We start from the raw sequence: 9,802 nt of genomic DNA on the forward strand, positions 1-9,802 counted from the left end.
AGCGGATAGAGTAATTTAAAATCTGTTGAATAATAAATTATGAAGTTTTTATTTTATAAATAAAATGATTTTAACGATTTTATAAATGTATTATTAAATTTGTAATATTTTGATTTATTAATGTTAAGAAATAACTGAAAAATCTTTAAAAAAGAATCAAGGTAGTATACGTTAACGAATTTATACTTGGATAGACTTTAAACATACAACATTTAGATAAATAAAATGAATCGATAGATTATTATCCAGATCTTTTATTTTACAATAAATTATTTAGGTAAAAGATTCAAACAATAAATTATTTAGATAAAAGATATAAACCACTGAATTAATTCAATTTAGTTGATTTTAATTAGAAAATATTAAATTTTTCTTTAAATTAAAATTGATATTGTAGCGTGTTCGCGGTTCGATCAGGATATTGAGTGATTGACAATTGATACCAAACAAACCAAACAAATCAATAGTAATAGACAATAATAATAATAATAATAGTAACAAAAGAAATCCCACAATAATAATTAAAAGAATGACAATACACGCTACAGTTAACAATAATAATATTAAATGTCAATAAGAAACAAATAATCGTAAAGGTCAATAATAATAATAAACAGAGATTGCATACAAAACAGAATTTAAGTAATCGTCAGGATTCATTCACGGTTAGATAGATAAATTATAAAAACAAGAATTTAATCCCATTGAAAAAAGAGATAGCATGACCGCTAGTCCTAACACTTTTAACCACTAGTCTTGTATTAACAACAACAGTACAATAGATAAGACAAGTATAAAGTTCTTTAACTGCAAATACCTTCGCTGTTCAGAAATAAAACTACCCTAACAGTTTATAAATGAAATTTAGTTTATTATCTCTTTCACTTATAGTCTTACAGTAACTCGACGACCCATTTCTTGTTTTTGTGTACTGGAGTTACTCGTGGCGTAACCTTAGTTGCACCGAACCTGCACTCGAAATTCGTTCCTTCACTGAATTTGCAGAATACTCTCGCTGATTCGCAGGCTTCATCTCGCAGACTCTCATCTGGGCAGACTCTCTCGCGGAACTGATGTTTAACTGGTCTTCCCCAAAGTATTTGTATTCCTACCTCCTTTACCTGCCGGACCAGACCCAACTCAAATGATCGACCATCCTCTTATTTTCTTATGAAATTCCAAACCTTGGTCCGGTAACTCTTCTCACGGAACGACATGTTTTTAGTGTGTCAGTAGGCAGTATTACAAAGGACTATTGTTAAACGAACCTGTCACCTTTCCTATAAAGGTTCCTTTTAGTCCCTTTCTGCCATTATTATATTCCTTCCATTATTATATTTTCAACTACTTTCTTCTTAATTGGCAGGAATCCGTTACTCAGGTTCATTTTACCGATCTTCTTACAATATAATTCGAATATTTTTGTGTATAAAAAACATGTATAAGCATAACAACTATCCGTTTTTAGTGTATTTTATATTTTCTAATTATTATTGTATGATATTAACAATGTTTTATAAAAATTATATTCATTGATACATTGGTATGCCTATATCTACTAGCGTCAGGAACCGCCGCTAGAACTTTCCTAACATCCTAGCTCTAGACTAGTGGTCTCCAAAGTGGGTACGCGTACCCCAGAGGATATTGAAAGTAATACTTGGGGGTATGCCAAACAAGCAGTATAAATAATAAATAATTTGATTTTTGACTACACACACACACACACACACACACACACACACACACACACACACACACACACACACATATATATATATATATATATATATATATATAAAATATATTATATTATATGGGGTACAACTTATAATTATTTTCGTCTTAGGGGTACGCGAAAAAAAACCATTGGACTGCTGCTTAAGAGCTATGCTACAAGAAGGAAAGTACAGTATCAATCCAAAAATAGGATTTGAATTTTTTGAATTTCTCGACGACATTTCATGCCCTAGGAACCTCAAAAAACAAAAAAGTGGGGGTAATGTTTGTACGTATGTAAGTGCGTTGGCGTGTAAGAAGTTTAATAACATTTTACTGGATAAACCGATTTTGATGAAATTTTTTACAGAGTTTTAAGTATATGAAGTATTGGTGAAATTTTTTGATAATATTTTTGGGTTAATATCTACAGAAGGTGGGGGTAGATAGTTTTTTGGGGTCAATTCCCTCAAAATTTTGCAATATTTAGCTTTATATTAAGCTAAACATGCATCCATGCTTATCTTATTATTTTTTTAAAAATATTTTTGCCTCAAAATTCCCCTTTTTCTGAAAAATGTAAAAAAAAAACGAATTTTTTTTAAATTTATTTATTGCATTTTTCTTTATCGAATTTTTATGTCTTCCTAGAAATAGTAGTACTTAAATTGGCCAAAAAAACAAAGCTTGGGGCAATACTGAGAATGTGGAACCGATCAAAGATTAAAATACCGTTTTTTTTAATTTTTTAAAATTTGTTTAGTTTGTTTAAACTTTTATAATAATATTACAATAAAATTTTATCATAATTCACCTCCAAAGAAGAGGTCTCCCAAAGAGAAGAGATTCTCCCAAAGAAGAGATCTTAGATAATCTGTTATTGGTTGTACATCTTTCAGTGGTATTTTTTTAAGTTTCTTCCATTAATCATAGTAACGTAGAAAAATAAAAAAAAATTCTTGGGTGGTGATTTTTTGATTTTGGGAGAGCAGAAAAAAGTAAAAACTATCGATTTCTAAAATGTTTTAAAACTGCTATTTATCTAATTACTTTTCTACGATTTAAGAATAAATAACCATTGTCAGGAAAGTATAAAATCTTTGTTTTCAGGTTTTTTTATATTAATCTCTTAGACATTAAATCATTTCAACGAAGCCTACATCTATAATAATCTTTAAAATATTCTAATCTTTGTCTTCTTTACTATGTTTACTAATTAAACTTCCTTCTAGAACAAAATCATTTATTAACCATGGATATGAACATATAGTTCATCAACCTTGGCCTTCTTTTTTCAAGAGTCAACCACAAACCTCTCTCATCTTTCTTATTTCTAGCTTATTTAATTCTCAATTTAGCGTATCTATGGACCGTATGAACAACTTTACCTCTGTTTTTTAATTTTTTTACTACAGTAATACATCGTTTTTCGTTTTTTTATTTGTGAATGGAGCTGTTTTATCTCTTCAGACTACGCCAAGTTGTAGTGGCTTGTTTTATTAGTTCTTCAAACCCATTGTATTTCTTGTTTCAAAATGAGTTTCAATCTTGTGTTTCTTCATCGGTGATATTTTTAACTTCTCTTTACGAATATCATCGATCTTTTTATTTTTCCTATGAGTTTTGATGTACATGATGATACGTTTTGTGAGTTATATCATTCATGCGAGAAATGTGGTCATAGAACTGGATCTTGTGCTTTCAGATTACATCGATGTGTTTTCATAGTGTATGTGATGTTCCTTATAGGTTTGGAGTTTGCATTATCATCGATTTTCCTTGAGCCTAGGATTTTCCTTCCTTTGCGTTCAAGTACTTGTGTGTTGCGTTTATTAGTGGTCCCAGTCAATCTGATTCATACAAACATTCAGACTTGGTAACGGTTTTTTAGTATCAGATCTTGGAGTTGGTAAAGGTTGAAATGCACCTTTATTGTAGATGTTTCAGGGTAGTTGATATGCGAGTTTCAGTTCTCGAGGTATGTTTATTAAAGAACGAATGTTAATTGTAACTTTTATTGATTAAAAAATAATAATTGCATTATATAATTAGGAATTAACAAACGATTGCTCACTTGAGATATTTAGTTAAAAGAAATTTTTTAATAGAGTTATTAATATTCAAGGTAAAAATAAAATTAAAAAATGTAAAATAAAATAAACCTTAAAAAAAATAAAATCAACTTAAAAAAAATGTGAGCATTACATGACTTCCTTGTACGCCTATTAAATTACATACACATTTTTTTTTAATGAAAAGTACATAAAATTTTATTTCATTAATAACTTCTGATATTTTTTCATATTCTTTCTTTTTACTGTTATTATTGAATTATTTATCGTAAAAGCTTTTTTACAATCAGAGGTTAATATTAATAAATCGATATATTTAAATTAAAAAAAAGTTAAAAAAAAAAAGAAAAGGTGATGAAGTCTGATTCGAACCGATATGCCTCCCCCTGAGATCTAAATATTTCATTAACAGAAATTTCACTTGGCTATAACACTGAAACCAGTGAAATTAAGTACCACTTATGGTATATCGTTGAAAAGCTCTCAATAAGAGCTAATTACTGCACTTTAGAAAAAGTTCATAATCTAGATTTTTGTTTTGGATTTTGGGCTTTTTTGGACACTTCTGGTTCAGTCAATTGCAATCAAATGGAGGTGCACAACTAGATGTTACAACAGTGCTAAATCCATAATTTCAACATCCTACGGCTAATCGTTTTTCAATTATGCGAGATACGTACATACATACATACATACATACATACATATATATATATATATATATATATATATATATGTATGTATGTATATATATATAAATATGTATGTATGTTTATATATATATATATATATACGTACGTTCAAAAGTCACACTAAAACTAGTCAAAATGGCTTCAGGGATGGTCAAAATGAATATTTCCGTTGAAGTTGGAAAACCGAAATTTTTCGGGATCACAATATTTCCTTTATTTCGTACAAGAAAATAAAAACAGTAAAACTAAGAAAAAATTTAATACGTTTTCGTTTTTTTTTTTCTCTTTTTGACTTTTGACCAGAAAATAAGGATTAGCAAGTTGTTTGTTTTTATATGGCAGCGTCTTCTAATAGTAAAAATTAAACAAGTACTTAAAATGTCATTTCTAGGGTTTAATACAAATATGTATTTAAATAAACGTAATAATTATTAAAATTAGCTACTGTTTAAATTTTATTTGTGTTTTCCACCTAACAGTATTCAGATCTTTCCCTAGTTTATTATTATTATTTTTCTATTCATTATTTGTACCTGCATGATCAGTGTAAACAATTTTTTTTTTTACTACCTACTTAGTTTCAGTGACTTGTAAACTCCTCTTTTTTTTAATCAAGTTAAAAATCAATAAAATATTTGCAACTTCGATTTTTAAATTAGCAGAATAATTGGAATCTTGAAGGCAACCTTGAATATATTCCATGATCTTCTAAGAATTCAGTATGGTAAGGTCTCAAGGAGTACAGAGTACTGATGATACTATTTGAATCCAGCCATTTAATATACGTTATATATATATATATATATATATATATATATATATGTGTGTGTGTGTGTGTGTATGTGTGTGTGTGTGTGTGTGTGTGTGTGTGTGTGTGTGTGTGTGTGTGTGTGTGTGTGTGTGTGTGTGTGTGTGTGTGTGTGTGTGTGTGTGTGTGTATGTGTGTGTGTGTGTGTGTGTGTGTGTGTGTGTGTGTGTGTGTGTGTGTGTGTGTGTGTGTGTGTGTGTATCTGTGTGCTGCTACTTGAATACACCTTTTATAATGAAGGCTGTTCTAAAATATATTTCTGGGAGTGACTGGTAATTATGAAAGTTATTAATTTAAGGATATATGATTGTTTAAAAGAAGAAGAAAATATTGACTAACATACTATACTAGTTTTATTACATCTTTTCCCATGAGTCTGAAGGATAATAATGCTTCATAATAACAGTAAAATAATTAAGAGATCTTGTATTAATTTCCTACTACTTTTCTATTAAACTACTCAACTTCATTTTATTTGTAAATAAAATGAAAATTTTATCTAAAAATGTAAATAAAATTAATATTAAAATATAAAAAACTTATAAAATTTGTAAATATTTATTAATAATTAATTAATTTAATCATTAATCATTTATTATTAAAATTCATAGAGTTAAAACATACCATTTTTTACTACTTTTTTATCTTAAACTTATTTTTACACCCTTATGAAACACTCAAGTGTTTTTTAAATGGTATATAAATTCTACCTAGTAACTAATTTTTCTCACACATACTAGTCCATGTGTGACGCATTATGGAGTAATGCCGCAGTCCCTTAACTGCCTATTTTCAAAGTATTTTAACAGGCTTGATAAATTTTTTTCATTAAAAAAATAATTTTTTACGTTAATTAGTTAACTAGTAATACAAAAAATGTGAAGTTAAATTTAATCAATATAACAACTGAAATAAAACATTAATAAAAAAAAAAATCTATGTAGACACCATATGACTTCCTTGTACGCCTACTAAATTAGATGTACACATTTTTTTTTAAAATAAAAAGTACATAAAATTTTATTTCATTAAAAACTTCTGATATTTTTCTTTTGTTTGTTATTTATTATAATATTTAAATTAAAAAAAGAAGGTTTATTTGGCTATAACTCTGGAACCCTTGAAAATAAGTATCACTTATTATACTTATTGTATAATATTGTTGAAAAGCTCTTCATATTACTGCTGTTACGAAACACTCAAAAATCCAAATTTTTTTATTTTGGGTTTTTTCGGACACTTTAATCCAGTCGATTGCAGTCAAAAGGAGAAGTACATAACTAGATGTTATAACAGTCCTAAATCCAAAATTTCAACATCCTACAGCTAATCGTTTTTGAGTTATGCGAAACACATACGCAAAAACGTACGTACTTCGTACGTACAGACGTCGCGCCGAAACTGGTCAAAAAGGATTCAGGAATGGTCAAAATGGATATTTCCGTTGAAATCTGAAAACTTAAATTATTCGCAATCACAATACTTCCTTTACTTCGTACAAGGAAGTAAAAAGAAAATATTTCAAAATAAGTGTTACACAACTTATATAACCCAGAAAAAATTCTGTTAGATTAGGTAATAACAAAGATGATACCTGATATGTGGGTAGTGTCGCCCACAGTCTAGACGTAACAACTATTATTTTCTTGCAAAATGTATTGTGGTGCATCGTCCGCACGGAGAAAAAGTATTTAAAAATATTAAATATAATTCTATTTACGATGTAATAATATCATTTCTTCACTACAATACACCATTTTTTTACCGAGTTTATTAAAACGAAAATACAAATTGTTTTAATTGTTAAAAATAAATACAAATTTCTTTAACTTACAAAATGGCCAATAACCAAAAATGTATTTTTTTTTCAAGAAAACGCCTAGTTTGAATAGGGAAAAGCTTTAATTAAATAATATTAATTTGGACGATCTTCGTGGCTGAGTAGGTAGCGACTCGACATTTCGTGTGGAGGTCCCGGGTTCGAATCCAGATCAACCATGGCAAGTTTTCATCGGCTTCCAATTTCCATCGGGCTAATGGCCATAGCTGTTATATTAGAATGTAAGGTTTATATGCAAAATTTATCAACAAACATATAACGGTTTTATAGACTTTTATCTAATTTTTTTTATTGGTAGTAACAAAAAGGTGTATTTCATGTTTGTAAATTTTAGTCATTTTTCCTCCCCTTTTCCATTTCACGTGGTACTGAATTTATATCTGCCAATAAATTTGTATCAAGCATTAAGATTAGCAAATTTCACTCTTCTCCTATTAACCTTAAGCCTCTTTTTTCATTTCAAACTTTATCAAACCACCTAATTTTAAACAACCTCTACACTTCAAAAATCTATATACCTATAATAATTACCTTTGTCTTTTTCGTCTTAATATGAAACTGATGTTCACTTTACAATATTTTGTTTTTATGTACATAATGATGAAAATTTTACAAGAAGGTATTTTCAGGGACCAAGAAATACTAATATAATTTTAGAGATACACAAAAAAAGCGAAAAACAAAATTGGTGTTTTATTTATAATTTAAAAAAATCAAAAGTAGGATAAAATAAATTAATTTTTACGTATATTATTAAAAACCATAACCGAATTGATTTTAGACGACTTGGTATGAATCACAAATTATTATTGAAAATTATTTTGCAATTTTTAAGAATAATAAGGATTCCATTCCAGGCCTGCTAATAAAAGTGAGAGTGAAGTGATCTTTCATTTACTAATTAAAGTGGTCTTATTTATTAATTCAAATATACCACTGAATATCAGTATGTGAGTCCAATGAGATGCTACTGATATATTTCATAACATTGATTTACTGATATGTCCCAAAAAAGAAACGGAGAAACTTTCAGGTCATGTTCTACTGGTGAAACTAATGAAAAAGATTTATTTAAACATAAGTCGCTTTGTTTTCGAGCTACGGCTAGTGAAATATTTCCCCGTGATTTCAGTTCTTCTAATAAAAAGAAGTCTTACTATAATTGTTTTGGAACCCAAATTAAGGAGTAAAATTGGTGGTTTCTTATGTACTGTAATTTGAGGTGGGAAATAGGATAAAATAGATTCCAGAACTGGTACTCCAGTAGTTTTTAAGATATCCAACTAAAACACAAAATTCGGTGTCGAAAAACAAGTTTTTTTTACTTCCTTGTACGAAGTAATGTGATCGCGAAAAATTACGGTTTTCATATTTCAACGGAAACCTCCATTTTGACCATTCGTGAATCCATTTTGACTAGTTTCGGCGTGACGTCTGTAGTACGTACGTATGTATCTCGCATAACTCAAAAACGATTAGCCGTAGGATGTTGAAATTTGTTTATTTAGGGGACTGTTGTGACATCTAATTGTGTGCCTCCTCTTTTTATTGCAAGGACTGGACCAAAAGTGTTCAAAAAGGTCAAAATCCCAAAAAAATGAATTTTTTATTTTTTCTTAACTGGAGTAATAAGCTCTCATCGAGACCATTTTTCAACAATATATCTAAGTGGTACTTATTATCACTGGTTCCGGAGTTATAGCCAAATAAAAGTTTAGTTAATGAAATATTTGGATCTTACAAGGGGAAGGCACATCGGTTCAAATCCGACTTCATCTCTTTTTTTTTAATTTAAATATATTGATTTATTAATAATTATTATCATCTGATTGAAAAAAAAATGTAAGATGAATAATAATTGAAAAACAACAAAAAAAATATAAAAAATGTCAGAAGTTAATAAAATAAAGTTTTATGTACTTTTCATTTAAAAAAAAAAATGTGTACGTGTAATTTAATAGGCATATGGTGTCAACATCAGATTTTTTTTTAGGTTTGTAGTGTAATTTAGCTTTGTTAAATGACTAATATATGTTGAAAAAGTAGTAACAAAACTTGTAGAGAATTTAATTCTGATAAAATTAATGGTAAATACAGCCAAGTAAATAAAAACTTTTAAAAATCAGTTTTTTATTGAAGCAAAACAGCTGATCTTAATGTAGCAAAAGCTGAAGAATTTCATTATTTAACAAATCAGTTATTACTAAAGACGTTTTATATAAGGAAAATAGATAAAAAGCAGAAATGTTTTAGAAAAATAAATTTTCTTCAAAAAAAACAATCTGTTTGTATAAAATATAGGTTTTAGGAATTAATAAGAATCTGTTTTAATTATTTGAAAGAAGGAGAATCCTTTACAAAAATAAAACTTAGATGATAAGGAAATGAGAAGGGAATGAAACAGAAGGTTTTTTTAAAAATGGATTATTTCTAGAGAATTTTGAAATTAGACACTGTATAAAATAAATAAAAATATTTCGAAATGAATTTAATAAAAAAAAATAATATTAATTGTAGTAGCATCGAATATATGCATTGAAACTATGCGTTTAATATATATATTCTATTTTATAGTAAATAGATTCAGGTTTAGTTAATTTTGCATTAGAAGGAAATTAATGTAGAGGATAAAAATTATAAAGAAAAATAAATATGTAAAATGTTTTATGTT

This window comes from Lycorma delicatula, chromosome 10, assembly GCF_047948215.1.
Source record: "Lycorma delicatula isolate Av1 chromosome 10, ASM4794821v1, whole genome shotgun sequence".
In the NCBI taxonomy this organism is placed as follows: Eukaryota; Metazoa; Arthropoda; class Insecta; order Hemiptera; family Fulgoridae; genus Lycorma; species Lycorma delicatula.